General features: G+C 50.3%; 1 protein-coding gene and 1 long non-coding RNA gene across 3 annotated transcripts in view; one reads left to right on the top strand and one right to left on the bottom strand.

Annotated features, from left to right (window-relative positions):
* Positions 1–15,929, top strand: part of LOC147091942 (uncharacterized) — a 33,214-nt gene extending 17,285 nt beyond the window's left edge. For both annotated transcript variants that reach the window (XR_015075249.1, XR_015075248.1), the window contains exons 3-4: positions 15,480–15,566; positions 15,708–15,929. This is a non-coding gene — a long non-coding RNA (uncharacterized LOC147091942). The remainder of the gene's footprint in view (positions 1–15,479; positions 15,567–15,707) is intronic.
* The window catches only part of LOC147091941 (uncharacterized), a 142,674-nt gene that overhangs the window by 114,901 nt on the left and 8,610 nt on the right, over positions 1–19,163 (bottom strand). The gene's annotated exons all lie outside the window — the stretch shown is intronic.

The raw sequence follows: 19,163 nt of genomic DNA, 5'->3' as shown, positions 1-19,163 counted from the left end.
TTCCTTAAGTAACCTGGGATGTGGATTATCAGGCCCTGGGGATTTATCGGCCTTCAGTCCCATCAATTTTCCGAACACCATTTCCCTACAAATACTGATTTCTTTCAGTTCCACACTTTCTTCAGACCCTATGTTCCCCGGCATCTCTGGGAGGTTATTTGTGTCCTCCTTTGTGAAGACAGAACCAAAGTATGAATTTAGTTGGTCTGCCATTTCTTTGTTTACCATGATAAATTCCCCTGATTCTGACTGCAAGGAACCTACGCTTGACTTCACAAATCTTTTTCTCTTCACATATCTATAAAAGCTTTTACAGTCAGTTTTTATGTTCCCTGCAAGCTTACTCTCATATTCTATTTTCCCCTTCTTAATTAATCTCTTTGTCCTCCTTTGTTGAATCCTAAACTGCTCCCAGTCCTCAGGAATATTGCTTTTTCTGGCCAATTTATATGTCGTCTCCTTGGATCTTATGCTATCCCTAATTTCCCTCGTTAGCCATGGTTGAGTCACCTTTTTTGTTTTATTTTTATGCCAAACTGGGATGAACAAATTCTGTAGCTCATCCATTCGGTCTTTGAATGTTTGCCATTGCCTATCCACCGTCAACCATTGTGCCATTCCCCAATCAATTCTACCCAACTCGCTCCTCAGACCATCGTAGTTTCCTTTATTTAAATTGAGAACCCTAGTCTCTGAGTCAACTACTTCATTCTCCATCTTAATGAAGAATTCGATCATATTATGATCGCTCCGACCCAAGGGGCCTCGTACAACAAGATTGCTAATTAATCCTTTCTCGTTATATAATACCCAGTCTAAGATGGCCTGATCTCTGGTTGGTTCCTCGACATATTGGTCCAGGAAACCATCCCGTAAACACTCCAGGAATTCCTCCTCCACAGTATTGTAACTAATTTGGTTGGCCCAATCTATATGTAGATTAAAGTCACCCATGATGACTGCTGTGCCCTTATTGCACGCTTCTTTAATTTCCCTTTTAATGCCATCCCCAACCTCTGCCTTACTGTTGGGAGGTTTATATACCACTCCCACTAATGTTTTTTCCCCTTCGTATTTCTCAATTCTACCCATACAGATTCCACATCATCAGAGCTAATATCCTTCATTACAATTGTATTAATCCCTTCTTTAACCAGTAATGCTACCCCACCTCCCTTTCCTTTTTGCCTATCTTTCCTGAATATCGAATACCCCTGGATGTTGAGTTCCCAGTCTTGGCCATCCTTGAGCCACGTTTCCGTAATCCCAACCAAATCATATTCGTTTACCTCTATTTGCGCAGCCAATTCGTCCACCTTATTACAAATGCTCCTCGCATTAAGACACAAAGCCTTCAGGCTGGGTTTTTTAATGCTCTTAGACCTATTAGAATTATTATTTACTGTGGCCATGTTTGATTTAAACCGTTGATTTCTCTGACTGCCACTTTTGTTTTTCTCCTTCCTATCTTTGCTTTGATCCCTGTTTCCCTTTCCTCTGTCTCCCTGCTCAGGTTCCCAACCCCCTGCCATTTTAGTTTAAACCCCCCCGAACCGTGCTAGCAAACCTCCCCGCAAGGATATTTGTCCCGTTCTGGTTCAGGTACAAGTCGGACCGGTTGCACAAGTCCCACCTTCCCCAGAAGCAGGCCCAGTATTCCAGGAAACTAAAGCCCTCCCTCCTGCACCAACTCTTTAGCCACGCATTCATCTGCTCTATCCTCCTATTCCTATACTCACTAGCACGTGGCACCGGGAGCAATCCAGAGATTACAACCTTTGAGGTCCTGCTCTTTAATCTGCTGCCTAGCTCCCTAAATTCTTGCTGCAGGACCTCATCCCTCTTCCTACCCATGTCATTGGTCCCAATGTGAACCACGACCTTTGACTGTTCACCCTCCCCCTTCAGAATGCCCTGCAGCCATTCAGTGACATCCTTGACCCTGGCACCAGGGAGGGAACAAACCATCCTGGAGTCATGTCTACGGCCACAGAAACACCTATCTGTTCCCCTTACAAAAGAATCCCCTACCACTATTGCTCTCCCACTCTTTTTCCTCCCTTCCTGAGCAGCAGAAGCACCCCTGGTGCCAGGAAGTTGGCTGCTGCTGCCTTCCTCTGGTAAATCATCCCCCTCAACGGTATCCAAATCGCTATACCTGTTTGAGAGGGGGATGGCCACAGGGGTCCTCTGCACTACCTGCCTGCCTCTACTGCTCTGCCTGATGGTCACCCATTTCCCTTCTGCCTGTGCAGCCCTTACCTGCGGTGTGACCAACTCACTAAATGTGTTATCCACGACCCTCTCAGCATCGTGAATGCTCCAAAGCCCATCCATCCGCAGCGCCAGCGCCGCAATGCGGTCTGCTAGTAGCTGCAGCTGGATGCATTTCTGGCACAAATGGTCGTCAGGGACACCAGCAGTGTCCCTGAATTCCCACATAGAGCAAGAGGAGCATAACACGGGGCTGGGCTGTCCTGACATGACTTACCCTTTAATTAATTTTAATTAATTCACTACCACCAATTAAAGATAAACTCTAAGGCGCTTGTATGGTTTACCAACAGTCCCCGCTACACCAGAAAGACCTTAGCAACTATAAACCACAGAGTTAAAGTTTAAAAAAGAGAAATACTCACCAACCAATCACTTACCTGCTCCCTGGTGACGTCACACTCTGATTACTTTTTACCTCTCTCCCCGCTGCTGAGTTGGCAAGTCTCGCTGCTCCCTGATCCGAACTGGTCGGGCCTCGCTGGTCGCGCCGGTTTTTATACCGGGCTCCTCCTCGCTGCTCCCTGGTCCGAACTGGTCAGGCCTCGCTGGTCTTTATACCGGGCTCCTCCTCGCTGCTCCCTGGTCCGAATTGGTCGGGCCTCGCTGGTCGCGCCGGTTTTTATACCGGGCTCCTCCTCGCTGCTCCCTGGTCCGAACTGGTCGGGCCTCGCTGGTCGCGCCGGTTTTTATACCGGGCTCCTCCTCGCTGCTCCCTGGTCCGAACTGGTCGGGCCTCGCTGGTCGCGCCGGTTTTTATACCGGGCTCCTCCTCGCTGCTCCCTGGTCCGAACTGGTCGGGCCTCGCTGGTCGCGCAGGTTTTTATACCGGGCTCCTCCTCGCTGCTCCCTAGTCCGAACTGGTCGGGCCTTGCTGGTCGCGCAGGTTTTTATACTGGGCTCCTCCTCGCTGCTCCCTGGTCCGAACTGGTCGGGCCTCGCTGGTCGCGCCAGTTTTTATACCGGGCTCCTCCTCGCTGCTCCCTGGTCCGAACTGGTTGGGCCTCACTGGTCGCACCGGTTTTTATACCGGGCTCCTCCTCGCTGCCCCCCTGGTCCATCATAACTGTAATGTACATACCTTTAAGGGGGGAACTATCTTTTACAGCTCATGTATACTGCAGTACCGGCAGTGACCACACCTGTATATAGTACTGAGTAGTAATCTGTACAGATCACTTCCAGTGTGAGCCACGTTGAGAAAACACCTGTTGTACCGTTCTCCTGCAGTCTGTGTCTTATTATACACGGACACAACAATAACCTCCTTGCTTTTGGACTCTGTGCCTCTATTTATTAAGCCCAGGATCCCATATGCTTTTTTAACTGCTTTCTCAACCTGCCCTGCCACCTTCAAGTGTGACGTCACCAGAAAGCGGGTAAGTGATTGGTTGGTGAGTATTTCTCCCTTTTAAGCTTAAATCTCTGTGATTTATAGTTTCTAAGGTGTGATATTCACCATCTAGAATCGGGGCAGAGGATATTTAAGAATAATATTAATAAATTTAATTAATTACATAGAATGGGAGATCAGGCGATGTGTTGCTGCTGCAATATGTGGGAGCTGGTGAACACCATTGATGCTCACAGTGATCACATTTGCAGTAAGTGTTGGCTGCTCGAGGAACTCCGGCTCCGTGTTGAAGAGCTGGAGTCCGAGCTTCAAACACTGAGACACATCAGGGAGGGGGAGAGTTACCTGGACTCTGTGTATCACGAGGTAGTCACACCAATTAGATTAATTAATTCAGATGTAGTCCGTGGCCAGGGTCAGGATGGTGTGACTAGAAGTGAGGCAGGTACGGGGATCCAGGAGGTAGTGTTGGAGGAGCCGCAGCCCTTGCACTTGTCCAACAGGTTCGAGGCTCTTACTCCCTGTGGGGACAGGAGCAGGGACTGCAGGGAGGATGAGCAACCTGGCCACAGCACCATGGAGCAGGGGGCCATTCAAGTGGGGGGAGTTAAAAGAAATGTTGTAGTGGTAGGGGATAGTATCGTTAGGGGGATAGATAGAGTTCTTTGCAGCCGAGAGCGAGAGTCCCGAAGGCTGTGTTGCCTGCCCGGTGCCAGGGTTAAGGACATCTCCTCTGGACTGGAGAGAAACTTGGAGTGGGAGGGGGAGGATCCAGTTGTCGTGGTCCATGTTGGTACGAACGACATAGATAGGACAAGGAAGGAGGTTCTGCTGAGGGAGTTTGAGCAGCTAGGGGCCAAATTAAAAAGCAGAACCACAAGGGTTATTACCTGAGCCACGAGCGAATTTGGCTAGGACAAATAAAATTAGAGAGTTAAATGCGTGGCTCAAAGACTGGTGTGGGAGAAATGGGTTTTGCTTCCTGGGACACTGGCACCAGTACTGGGGCAGGAGGGAGCTGTTCCGTTGGGACGGGCTTCACTTGGCCAGTGCTGGGACTAGAGTCCTGGCGGATCATATAACTAGGGCTGTAGAGAGGGCTTTAAACTAACTAGTGGGGGGGGAGGTTCCTAGAGAGCAAATAATAAAAATGACAACAGAGAAGGTAATAGACTTAGGTAGCAGTGGGGAAATTAAAAACCAGAGCATGTCAGGAAGGGGCAGAAGGTATGGAGTAAAAGGTAAAGTAATAAAAAGGGCAAAAGCAGGAACTAAGTGTCACAAAACATCTTTGAATGTTCTCTATCTGAATGCACGTAGCATTTGTAACAAAATAGACGAGTTAATGGCACAAATAACTACTAATGGGTATGATCTTGTGGCCATTACAGAAACATGGCTGCAGGGTGACAATGCTTGGGAATTAAACATACCAGGTTATTTAACGATCAGGAAGGACAGGCAGGAAGGAAGGGGAGGTGGGGTGGCTATGTTAATAAAGGAAGGAATCACTGTAATACAGAGAAATGATATTGGGTCAAAAGATCAGGATAATGAAACAGTTTGGGTGGAGGTAAGGAATAATAAGGGGAAAAAATCACTAGTGGGTGTAGTCTATAGGCCTCCGAACAGTGGCAACTCTGTTGGACGGAGTATCAATCAGGAAATAGTTGAGGCTTGTAATAAGGGAACATCTATAATTATGGCGGATTTTAACTGTCATATTAATTGGACAAATCAAATTGGGCAGGGCTGCCTTGAGGATGAGTTCATTGAGTGTATTAGGGATGGTTTTCTTGAGCAGTATGTAACTGAACCGACCAGGGGGCAAGCAACCTTAGATCTGGTCCTGTGTAACGAGATGGGATTAATTAAAAATGTCCTAGTAAAGGATCCCCTTGGAATGAGTGACCATAACATGGTTGAATTCCATATTCAATTAGAGGGTGAGAAGGTTGGATCTCAAACAAGCGTGCTAAGCTTGAATAAAGGAGACTATGAAGGTATGAGAGCGGAATTGAGTAGAGTGGATTGGGAAAATAGATTAAAGGGTAGGACGATACATGATCAGTGGTGTACATTTAAGGAGTTATTTTACAACTTCCAAAAAAAATATATTCCACTGAGAAGAAAAGGGTGTAAAAGAAAAGACAGCCATCCGTGGCTAAGTAAAGAAGTTAAGGATAGTATTCGACTAAAAACAAGGGCATATAAGGTAGCCAAATCGAGTGGGAGGATAGAGGATTGGGAAAACTTTAAAAGACAGCAAAAAATAACAAAAAGATTGATTAAGAAAGGGAAGATAGATTATGAAAGTAAATTAGCAAAAAATATAAAAACAGATAGTAAGAGTTTTTATAGTTATATAAAAAGAAAAAGGGCAGCTAAAGTAAATGTTGGTCCCTTAGAGGATGACACCGGGAAATTAATGGTGGGAAATATGGAGATGGCAAAAACACTGAATGAATATTTTACATCAGTTTTTACAGTAGAAGACACTAAGAATATCCCAACACTGGACAAACAGGGGGCTAAAGGGGGGGAGGAGCTAAACACGATGAAAATCACTAAGGAAGTGGCACTCGGTAAAATAATGGGACTCAAGGCGGATAAATCACCTGGACCTGATGGCTTACATCCTAGGGTCTTGAGGGAAGTGGCGGTAGGGATTGTGGGTGCATTGGTAATAATTTTCCAAAACTCCCTGGACTCGGCAAAGGTCCCGGCAGACTGGAAAACTGCTAATGTAACACCCTTATTTAAAAAGGGCAGTAGACAGAAGGCTGGAAACTATAGACCGGTTAGCCTAACATCTGTGGTAGGTAAAATTTTGGAGTCCATTATTAAGGAGACAGTAACAGGACATTTGGATAATCATAATTTAATAGGACAAAGTCAGCATGGTTTTATGAAGGGGAAGTCATGTTTGACAAATTTGCTGGAGTTCTTTGAGGAAGTAACGTATAGGGTGGATAAAGGGGAACCAGTGGACGTAGTGTATTTAGACTTCCAAAAGGCATTTGACAAGGTGCCACACAAAAGATTATTGCTTAAGATAAAAAATCACGGGATTGGGGGTAATATTCTGGCATGGATAGAGGATTGGCTATCTAACAGAAGGCAGAGAGTTGGGATAAATGGTTCATTCCCAGACTGGCAATCAGTAACTAGTGGTGTTCCGCAGGGGTCAGTGCTGGGTCCCCAACTCTTTACAATCTATATTAACGATTTGGAGGAGGGGACCGAGTGTAACATATCAAAGTTTGCAGATGACACTAAGATGGGAGGGAATGTACTGAGTGAGGACAACATAAAAAACCTGCAAGGGGACATCGACAGGCTAAGTAAGTGGGCAGAGATTTGGCAGATGGAATACAATACTGGAAAGTGTGAGGTTATGCACTTTGGCAGGAAAAATCGTAGAGCAAGTTATTATCTTAATGGCAAGAAACTGGAAAGTACTGAAGTACAAAGGGATCTGGGGGTCCTGGTGCACGAAAATCAAAAGGTTAGTATGTAGGTGCAGCAAGTGATTAAGAAGGCCAATGGAATGTTGGCTTTCATTGCTAGGGGGATAGAATATAAAAATAGGGAGGTATTGCTTCAGTTGTACAAGGTATTGGTGAGACAGCACCTGGAATACTGCGTACAGTTTTGGTGTCCATACTTAAGAAAGGACATATTTGCTCTCGAGTCAGTACAAAGAAGGTTCACTCGGTTAATCCCGGGGATGAGGGGATGGACATATGAGGAGAGGTTGAGTAGATTGGGACTCTACTCATTGGAGTTCAGAAGAATGAGAGGCGATCTTATTGAAACATATAAGATTGTGAAGGGGTTGGATCGGGTGGATGCGGGGAAGATGTTCCCGATGATGGGTGAAACTAGAACTAGGGGGCATAGTCTTAGAATAAGGGGCTGCTCTTTCAAAACTGAGATGAGGAGGAACTACTTCACTCAGAGGGTGGTAGGTCCATGGAATATGCTGCCCCAAAAAGCTGTAGAAGCTACATCATTACATAAATTTAAAACAGAAATAGACAGTTTCCTAGAAGTAAAGGGAATTAAGGGTTACGGGGAGCGGGCAGGAATTTGGACATGAGTCTAGGTTCGGAATGGTCATGGCCCTGTGGGTAGCGGAGCGGGCCCAGGGACCGGGTAGCCTGATCCTGCTCCTATTTCGTGTGTCTAATTATGTTAGATTCAGGAGATGGTTCTGTGATAGTAGATTGGCGGTTAGGATCAGATCAGCCATGATCTTATTGAATGGCGGAGCAGGCTCGAGGGGCCGATTGGCCTACTCCTGCTCCTATTTCTTATGTTCTTATGTTCTTATGATTTGTGCACACATACCCCCAGGTCTCTCTGCTCATGCACACATTTTAGACTTATACCCCTTAGTTTATATTGCCTCTCCTCATTCTTCCTACCAAAATATATCAGTTCGCACTTTTCTGCGTTAAATTTCATCTCCCATGTGTCCGCCCATTCCACCAGCATGTCTATGTCCTCTTGAAGTCTATCAGTATCCTCCTCACTGTTCACTATACTTCCAAGTTTTGTGTCATCTGCATATTTTGAAACTGTGCCCTGTACACCCAAGTCCAAGTCTTTAATATATATCAAGTAAAGCAGTGGTCCTAGTGCCGACCCCTGGGGAACACCACTGTATACCTTCCTCCAGTCTAAAAAAACAACCGTTCACCACTACACTCTGTTTCCTGTCACTTTGCCAATTTTGTATCCATGCTGCCACTGTCCCTATTATTCCATGGGCATCAACTTTGCTGGTAAGCCTAGTATGTGGCTCTTTGTCGAACGCCTTTTGGAAATCCATGTACACCACGATAACCGCATTGCCCTCGTCAACCCTCTGTTACCTCATCAAAAACTCAATCAGAATCAGAGCGGCTGGGCCTGGCGGACGTGTGGCCAGGGCCCCGGCACCAGGAATCCCAGGGTGCAGCGCCTCCCCCATCCGAGCCGCCGCTTCCCGGTTTCTTCAGCTGGTACCAGTGAGTCTGACTCGGGACAAAGGACAGGAGCCAGGCTCCCAGAATGGCCCGCGGCCTCGGGGAGCATGCGCACACTCAGCGGGGAAATCAGCGCGTTGGATAGAGCGGTTTCTGGGGCGCGGGGAATTGTGGGTGCTGCGGCCGCCATTAGTCGGCAGCTGTCGGGAAGAGTTTCATTGCAGGCTGACGGAACATAAGAAGGTAAGTCCCTGGCCGCCTGTGTAGGTCTTTTTGTTGCTATGTTTGAGCTGTAGTGGAGATGGAGGAGAAGCTGCTGGGTTTAACCCCCAGTACTTCTGAGCCCAGGAGGACCCAACAATTTCCAATGTGAGACTGTCAAGGGAGGTGGATTCTGGGGGAGATTAGGTTGTTACACAGACACTGTCCCTACAGTGTAAAAGAATATTGTTTTAGGAATAAGTATTTCTGTAGAGTCTTTTAATCCAGTTTACATATGCAGATTTGTTTTAATTCATTCTTGGGATGTGGGCGTCGCTCGCAAGACCAGAATATGTTGCCAATCCCCATCTTCCCATTGAGAAGGTGATGGTGGGCCGCCTTCTTGAACCGCTGCAGTCCGTGTGGTGAAGGTACTCCCACAATGCTGTTGTGTAAGGAGTTCCAGGATTTTCACCCAGTGATGATGTAGCAACGGCGATATATGTCCAAGTCAGGATGGTGTGTGACTTGGAGAACTTGGAGGTCGTCGTCGTCGTACGTGTCTTCACACTGTTCCCTTTGGGGAACTGTATGAAGTGGTGGAAGGATTTCTGGCCGCATTAACGCTCCTTCCGTGACCATAACCATCTTCATACCAGCCATTAGGGTGGTTAGTCCTATGGCGGGAGGGTTTTACGGGCTCCCACAACCCATACGATGGGTGGGGGCCACCCACACCCACGGACGCAAGTATCCCACTGGATGTCAACCCAGAATTTAGAGCCGGAGCTCCGACTCCACTTGCCGGGACTGTCTGGAGCGGGGTTCGAAACCCTACACCTTCTGGCCCAGCGGCGGGGATACTACCGCTACGCCAAAGGCCCACTCCTAACTTGGAGGTGATGGTGCTCCCATGCACCTTCTGCCTTTGTCCTTCTAGGTGCTGGAGGTTGAGGGTTTTGGAGGTTCTGTCAAAGTTCTGGTCGAGTTGCAGATGTATAAAGTCCATCTCCTTCGCCCCCTCCCACTCCCACCTCTCTCTCGCTCTCTCTCTCCTCCCATAGAGGCCAGAGGCCCAGACCAGGTGGCAGATTCCCTTCACCAAGGGACATCAGTGAACCAGTGGGATTTTATGACAATCCGGCAGCTTTCATGGTCACTTTTTTCTAGTGCCGGCCCCACAAATGACCAGATTCATTGAGCTCAATTTCACAACCTGCCTCTTTAGTGGGTTCTCTCTCACGCTCCCTGTTTTAAATTCATTTTACAGGGTATTAGAAGGGGAGGATTTGCAGACGGGAAACTCAAACCAAACATCACGTCAAGATCTGACAGTCACTCAATTCTTCAGGAACTGAATATCATCGGTCTTTGAATATGGAAGCAAAAAGCACCGTTCACACCGGGGAGAGGCCGTTCACCTGCTCTGAGTGTGGGAAGGGATTCACTCTGTCATCCACCCTGCTGAGACACCAGCGAGTTCACACTGGGGAGAGGCCGTTCACCTGCTCTGAGTGTGGGAAGGGATTCACTCAGTCATCCATCCTGCTGACACACAAGCGAGTTCACACTGGGGAGAGGCCGTTCACCTGCTCTGAGTGTGGGAAGGGATTCACTCAGTCATCCCACCTGCTGACACACCAGCGATTTCACACTGGGGAGAGGCCGTTCACCTGCTCTGAGTGTGGGAAGGGATTCACTCAGTCATCCCACCTGCTGACACACCAGCGAGTTCACACTGGGGAGAGGCCATTCACCTGCCCTGAGTGTGGGAAGGGATTCACTCGTTCATTCCACCTGCTGGCACACCAGCGAGTTCACACTGGGGCGAGACCGTTCACCTGCTCCGTGTGTGGGAAGGGATTCACTCAGTCATCCACCCTCCTGACACACCAGCGAGTTCACAAGTGACTGCAGGGGTTGAATTCTGTTGTTGCTGCTGTTAATCACATCCAGGACTGAACCATGTTCATTCTGACAGGTGGGGATTGTTTCTGCTGATGTGAATAACTCCGGGAACTGGGCTGGAGTTTAATATTCTGGATAGATGTCAAATAAATCAACTTTGTTTAAACACATTGTTGTAGATTTTTGTCTTTCCCACCTGAGTGTTTAGCATCACCTGGCTGGAGCTCAGAAAGGACAATTTGGGGGAGGATCGTACGGTGGGAACAGAACTCCAGCCTGGACACAGTCCTTCAGGGCCACACTGAGAGGTGCAAACAGCACTTTGGTCTTTCTTGTCTCTCTTCACTGAGAGTAAAGTAGCCATGCGGTTTAATATCGAGGCGTGTGAGAAACGTGTCCCAGCCGCTCTCTGCCATGGTTCAGAGCTCCAAGGCACGGAGCAGAAGGCTCCTTTATGAATGTACCCCAGTGCTTTTTTTTAATGGCCTTATTAACCTGTGTTGCTACTTTTAGTGATTTGTGTATCTGTATCCCTGGATCCCTCTGCTCCTCCAGCCCATTTAGACTCTTGGGGGGAAATTCGGTGGCGCGAAATTCGGTGGCGCCCCCTTTGGGTCACTAATGTCACCGGGGCTAATATTAGCCCCTGAAAAAGTTAGCGCCCCTGTGCATTAAATTCAGTGGTAGCGCCCCAAGCAGGAGGCGGGTGCTACTGGAAGCGCTCCCCTTCCTCTTGAGGGGCTACCAGTGAACCTCACGGTGCTTTGTGTAACAGCGCCATGCCCGTCGGCACATAGCACCGCGTCATAGCAGACCTCCCTCCCTGATTAAAGCGGAGGGGCCTTGCACTGCGTACACCGGGGCCCTGCTGGGGCACCGGGGAGCGGGGTGTCAGATCAAGAGGAGCGCCGGGCTGAGCGATCGCGGCCGACACCCCGAAGAAGAAAGGGGAAGGGAGCGGGTGCTGGCAGTCGGCCAAAATAAAAAGTTGCCGCCCGACACCTGCCCTTTAAGTGGTGTCACCGCGGCTGCAGAAAGGACCGCTGACCCTATCGGACATGTTGTCTGGCGATAGGTCAGGGGTCACAACCCAAGGATGCAGCCGGGGTGCTGCACATGGCGATGACGTCATTGCCGGCGGTGCAGTGCTGCGGGGCGCTACCGCCTCCGCTAACCTCCCGCTGAATTTCACAGGAGGTGCAAAGCAACCCAATTTCACCCCCTTGTCCAAGTAATGTGTGGCCTCCTTATTTTTCCCACCGAAACACACCACCTCACACTGATCCACAGTGAAATTCATTAACACACCACCTCACACTGATCTGTAGTGAAATTCATTAACACACCACCTCACACTGATCTATAGTGAAATTCATTAACGCACCACCTCACACTGATCTATAGTGAAATTCTTTAACACATCACCTCACACTGATCGATAGTGAAATTCATTAACACACCTCATCACACTGAACTATAGTGAAATTCATTAACACACCACCTCACACTGATCTATAGTGAAATTCATTAATACACCACCTCACACTGATCTACAGTGAAATTCATTAACACACCACCTCAAACTGATCTACAGTGAAATTCATTAACACCACCTCGCACTGATCTTTTGTGAAATTCATTTGCCAATTACACCCCCATGCTGAAATTTATTCATGGCTTCTTGCATTTTGTCTTCCTCAGTATTAACTCTACCTTTTTTGGTGTTATCGATAAACTTTGAAATTGTTCTTCTGATTCCCGAGTCCAAATCGTTTTTGAACAAGTGATCCCAGCACCGATCCTTGTGGAACACCACTGTACCTGAACTCTTAAATCACTCTGCTCCTCTATTCCTTTTGAAGTTTTACATAAGAACATAAGAATTAGGAGCAGGAGTATGTCACACAGCCCCTCGAGCCTGCTCCGCCTTTCAATAAGATCATGACTGATCATCGACCTCAACTCCACTTTCCCACCCGATCTCCATATCCCTTGATTCCCCTAGAGTCCAAATATCTATCTATCTCAGCCTTGAATATACTCAAAGACTCAGCATTCACAGCCCTCTGGGGCACCGAATTCCAAAGATTCACAACCCTCTGAGTGAAGAAATTCCTCCTTATCTCAGTCTTAAATGGCTGACCCCTTATCCTGAGATTATGCCTGTTAGTTCAACACACTCCAGCCAGGGGAAACAACCTTTCAGCATCTACCCTGTCAATACCCCTCAAAATCTTATATGTTTCAATTAAAATGTACATTTCCCCTCATTTTTCCTCCCAAAATGTATCACTTCACATATCTCTACACTAAATTTCATCTGACCTCTACCTGTTCAATCTACTAACCCATGTATATCACATTGAAATCACTCTTCACAGTTCCCCACACTCCCTATTGTAGTCTCATCTAGATATTTTGATCTTGTGCTCCATAAAGCCTTGTAAATCACAGATTAGCGAACTTCCAGCTGTCTTTTCCTCACTTCCTGCCAAAATCCAGCAGAGAAGACAAAGAAGAGTCAGGTGCCAGAGATGGATCACTGCAGGGTATAAAAGTGAGGGGATACTGATGTAAGAGGGCAGTCGGGACTGGAGATCAAGCTCAGGGCACCTGAGGTTCCATCCAGCAGGCTGACCTCGTGTAATGTTAGTGGGAGTGGTATACAGACCTCCAAAAAGTAATGCGAAAGTTGGGGATGGCATTAAATGGTAAATTAGAGACGTGTGTAATAAGGGCAAAGCAGTTACCATGGTGACTTTACCCGACCCTCCACCGACCCCACCCAACACCCCCACCGACCCCGGCCCCACTCGACACGCCCACCGACCCTGACCCAACCCGGCCGTCCCCCGACCCCGACCCGACCGTCCACCGACCCCGATCCCGAACCCACTCGACCCTCGACCGGCCCCAACGACCCCGGCCCTACCCCGACCCCACCCGACCGTCCACCGAACCCACCCGACCCCCCACCGACCCCGGCCCACCCGACCCTCGACTGACCCCACCCAACCCTCCGCTGACCCTGGCCCACCCGACCCTCCAATGACCCCAGCCCACCCGACTCCACCGACCCTCCACCGTCCCCAGCCCACCCGACCCTCCACCGACCCCGAACCCACCCGACCCCGACCCTCCCCCGTCCCCACCTGACCCTCCACCGGCCCCACCTGACCTGACCCTGACCCCACCCGACCCTCCACTGACCCCGACGCCACCTGACCCCACCCGATGCTCCACCAGAACCCGACCCCACCCGACCCCAACCCACCCCCGGCCCCACCCAACCCTCCATCGATTCTGGCACCACCTGACTCCACCTGACCCTCCACCGACCCTAGCCCCACCCGACCCTCCACCGACCCTGGCCCCACCCGACCATCCACCAACCCTCCACCGACCCCGGCCCCACCCCACCAGACCCCGGCCCCACCCAACCCTCCACCGGCCCCGACCCCACCCGACACTCCACCGACCCTGACCCCACCTGACCCTCCACCGACCCCACCCGACCCTCCACCGACCCTGCACCAACCCCGACCCCACCCGACCTTGCAATGACCCCGGCCCCACCCGACCCTCCACCGACCCCGTCCCCACCCGACCCTCCACCGTCCCCAGCCCCACCTGACCCTCCATCGACCCCGGCCCCTTCCCCAACCCCACCCGACCCTCCACCGACCCCACCCGACCCTCCACTGACCCCGGCCCCACCCGACCCTCCACCGACCCCGGCCCCACCCTCCACCGACCCCGGCCCCTCCCTCCACCGACCCCGGCCCCACCCGACCCCGGCCCCACCCGACCCTCCACTGACCCCACCCGACCCTCCACCGATCCCGGCCCCACCCGACCCTCTACCGACCCCACCTGACCCTCCACTGACCACACCCGACCCTCCACCCGTCCCTCCACCCGACCCTCCACCGACCCCAGCCCCACCCAAACCTCCACCTACCCCGACCCTCCACCGACCCCACCCGACACTCCCCCAAAGCTGGCCCCACCCGACCCTCCACCGACCCCACCCGACACACCACCGGCCCCACCTGACCCTCCACCTACCCCGACCCCACCCGACCCTCCACCGACCCCACCCGACCCTCCACCGACCCCGAGCCCACCCGACCCTCCACCAACCCCGACCCCACCCGACCCTGCACTGACCCTGGCCCCAACCAACCCTCCCCCAACCCCAGCCCAACCCGGTCCTCCACCGACCCCGACCCGACACTCCACCGACCCCAGCCCCACCCGACATTCCACCGACCCCGGTGCCACCCGACCCTCCACTGACCCCGGTGCCACCCGACCCTCCACCGACCCCGGCCCCACCTGACCCTCCACCGACCCCGGCCCCACCCGGTCCTCCACCGACCCCGACCCGACCCGCCACCGACCCCAGCCCCACCCGACCCACCACCGACCCCGGCCCCACCTGACCCTCCACCGACCCCGGCCCCACCCGACCCTCCACCGACCCTGGCCCCACCCGACCCGACCCTCCACCGACCCCGGCGCCACCCGACCCTCCACCGACCCCGGCCCCACCCGCCACCGACCCCGTCCCCGACCCCTCCCCGGACCAAGGCCCCACCTGACCCATCCTCGTCCCCAGCCCCACCCGACCCAGCCCGCCACTGACGGGAAAAACCGAGTTGTTAATTTCCTGAAATACTTTGTGATTGCTGTAATATCCGAGAGAGAAAATCATATCAGCTCCGGGCTTTGATTCAGTTTGCTTCTCTCTCTCTGTTTGTGTTTAGACTAAGCCACAATAATCTGGGAGATTCAGGAGTGAAACTACTGTCTGCAGCTCTGAGGAACCTGGACTGTAAAATACAGAGACTGTTGTAAGTACCAGACTGTGTGAGATTGTGTTTATAATAACTGGATGTCTGACACTGTACATTGTTATTAGTATCAGTAACACTGTTATTAATAAACTCTGGGGATTTACTCTGATTCCTGTTATTTCTCTCTCTGATCCCCAGTCTATGGTCTGTCGGTCTCACAGATTCTTATACCGAGGATCTCGCCTCCGCTCTCAGTACAAACCGCTCACTGAGGATTCTGACCCTGGGATCAAACTCCTTCACAGACCGATCTGTCCCCGCTCTCCACCGCCTCATACTGACCTGCGGGAGTCTGGAGTGGATCGGATGAGTGTTTGTGTTAATGTTTAATGTAATAAATAAAATATCAATGGGATTCAGTCACTTTTCTGGGTAATATTTGTCTGTAATTATTATTGAAATATTAACCCCTGTCTCGCGGTTGTTTACACTGATGTTCAATCTGTTTATTTCCTGTTTAATCTTTAATCTGTTTCAGGCTGTGGAGGAATCAGTTCAGTTTATCTGGAGACTCCTGTGTGTGCTACAGGAAACAAGACCCAGACTGAGTGTGTCTGTGTGACCATTACAATTGATGACGTCACTGTTGTGTCGGTACCTTTCTACCTAGACACAATTTAGGACTCAGAACTCAGAGATTCAAACATGAAGTGCTTTATTCAGGAAGGAAAGGGAAGTTCTGGAAAGTTCCGAACAAAGAGAGCTAAACTTAACCAAGAGAACACCCAACCATTTATCTGCTGTGACAGCGCCACCACAGGTGGGAGGAGAACACACAATACATAACATATTCCTCCCCTCTTAAATGAAAGGTCCACATTATTCCTCAACAGTTAAGTTACTTTCAATGCACTCACTAACCAAGGGTAGAGGTAGACTGCCTCAAACCCTGACTTTACCCTGGGGTTTATTCTGCCCCAGTCTTGTGGGTAAGTCACTAAGCCTACAGATCCAAGCGTCTTGGAAGCCGCCGCTCCCTGGCAGGATACCGGCAGCCATCACTGGCTTCCACAGCAGTAGGCATTGACACAGGCCTGGATGGAGAAGGTGCCTGTGTCAGTCGAAAGTCAGGAGTTTGCACAGGTGGAACAGTCTCTATGACTTCCTGTGTTGGAGAAGAGCACTGTGGCAAAGGATGCTGGTTTGCGGTATCATCTGGAAACAGTTCAGGCCAACCAGCCATTGGAGCCTCTGTGGCTGTCTCTGCTCCTAGCAACAGTTGATCTGTGTGTCTTCTCCAAACGACGTCCTCAGCAGTCTCAACCATGTAAGACACAGGGCCTGTCTGTGCAATCACCATAGCAGGAATCCATTTCGGTCCAGTGTTGTAGGTTCGAGCTAGGACGTGCTCTCCAGAGTGAAACTGTCTCTCCTTGGCTCTTTTCTCTCTTTTCAACTTGAGCTTGTTGTTGACAATGGACAACCTGTTCTGCCCTTGGAGGTTTGAGTAAGTCAAAACTTGTCCGCAACTGCCTCTTCATTATGAGTGAAGCGGGGGACGTTTTGGTTGTGGCATGCGGCTCGTTCCTGTAGGACAACAGGAAGCTGTTCAGACATTGGTGGATGGAGCCCTGACCTTGCGATGCCTTCAAGGCGTGCTTCAAAGTTTGCATGAACCTTTCTGCCTGGTCGTTAGTAGAGGGATGATAGGGCGCAGACCTGATGTGTTGGACACCATTCACATGCAGGAAGGTTGCAAACTCCTGTGATACAAATTGTGGACCGTTGTCACTTATGAGTTGTTCCGGTGAGCCATAACGGCTGAACATCTCACCAAGTTTCTCAATTGTTTGCTCTGCCGTGGTAGACCTCATCACAGCGACCTCCAGCCACTTGCTATGAGCGTCCACAAACACCATAAACATCTTCTTTTCGAAAGGACCGGCAAAGTCCACATGTACTCGCTGCCACACTTCTGCAGGCCAATCCCAGGGGTGTAGGGTTGCCAGCTGTGGAACATTCTGGACCCTTTGACATGGGGAACATGTTTTGGCTTTCTCCTCAATATTTCCATCAGGACCTGGCCATCAGAAGTAGCTTCTTGCCATTTCCTTCATCCGAACCATCGCACTGTGGCCTGTATAAAGTTGTTGCAGTATAGGTTCCCTCAGAGGTGGCGGGATGATGACACCGCGTCCCCAAAGAAGACAACCTGCCTGGACGGAGAGCTCACTTTTTTTTGAAACGTAAGGTTTCAAACTAGACGAATCACCTATGGCTCTCCCTCGAATGACATCGTCCATTACCTCAGACAGGACTGGATCGTTGCGGGTGTACCTTCGCACCTGAACTGCTGTGACAGGTGCTCCCTCCACTTGTCTAAAGTAGATGATGTCTATCTGACGAGGCTCTGGGGGAGTAACAGGCAAGGGTAGCCTCGAGGGACCGTCTGCGTTGCCGTGCAAGTCTGATTTGCGATATTTGATGTCATATGTGTGTCCTGACAACAGTAAAGCCCACCTTTGCATCCTGCTTGCAGCAAGAGATGGAATTCCGGTGTGGGACCCGAAAATCTGTGCATAGTTACTCTCGGCCTTGTTCAAGGTGCGTGATGCGAAGGCGATAGGTTTCTCTTCACCAGAAGGCATGATGTGGGATACGACTGCTCCCACACCATATGGTGACGCATCACATGCTAGCTGCATGGGTAGCTTTAGGTCGAAGTGTGTCAGGACCTCCGATTTCAGCAATGCTTTCTTTGCTTGGGCGAAAGCTTTGTTGCACAGTTCAGTCCATTTCCATGTTTTGCCTTGACATAGCAACATTGCTGAAGCCATTACATCAGTTGCTAAGTCTGGAATAAACTTCCCATAGTAGTTAAGTAGCCCCAGAAATGAACGTAACTAGCTCACATTCTGGGGTGCTGGGGCCTCCATGATCGCCTTGACCTTTGACGGCGCCTTATGCAGGCCAGTAGCGTCAATCACATGCCCCAGGTACTCAACTGAAGACTGAAAGAATTCACATTTGTCCTTACGAACTCTGAGTCCGTACTCTCTTTCAGTCATTGTCGTGTCGCATCCAAGTTCAGAAGATGATCCTCCTCATTTGTCCCAGTGACAAGGATGTCGTCCAGGTAGCACTGGACTCCTGGCAGTCCACTCAAAATCTGATCCATTGCCCTTTGGAATAGAGCAGGGGCCGACGTAATTCCAAACGGAAGGCGGCAGTACCTGTATAGCCCCTTGTGTGTCACAATTGTCAGCAGCTCCTTTGATTTGTCATCGACATGCATTTGTAGATAAGCCTGGCATAAGTCTATTTTGCTGAACTTTTGCCCTCCGGCCAGGCCCGTAAAAAGATCATCAATGAGGGGAAGAGGGTACTGTTCCGCAGACAGCACCGGGTTAATAGTCACTTTAAAATCCCCGCAGATTCGAACAGATCCATCCTTTTTCAGGGCAGGAACAATGGGTGTGGCCCATTTGCTCATGCTCACAGGCTCCAGGACTCCATTCTCGACTAAGGCCTCCAAGTTAGCCTCAACTTTTGGCCTAATTGCATAGGGTACAGGTCGGGCTTTGTGAAACTTCGGCTTGCTGTCAGGTTTAATGCCCAGTCTCACACTGATCTTTTTCATGCTCCCAAGTTCCC

The sequence above is a fragment of the Somniosus microcephalus genome, unplaced genomic scaffold, assembly GCF_052327205.1.
Source record: "Somniosus microcephalus isolate GS21.2 unplaced genomic scaffold, FLI_Smic_1.0 unresolved_chr3, whole genome shotgun sequence".
In the NCBI taxonomy this organism is placed as follows: domain Eukaryota; kingdom Metazoa; phylum Chordata; class Chondrichthyes; order Squaliformes; family Somniosidae; genus Somniosus; species Somniosus microcephalus.
This window is presented reverse-complemented; position numbering and strand designations above follow the sequence as displayed.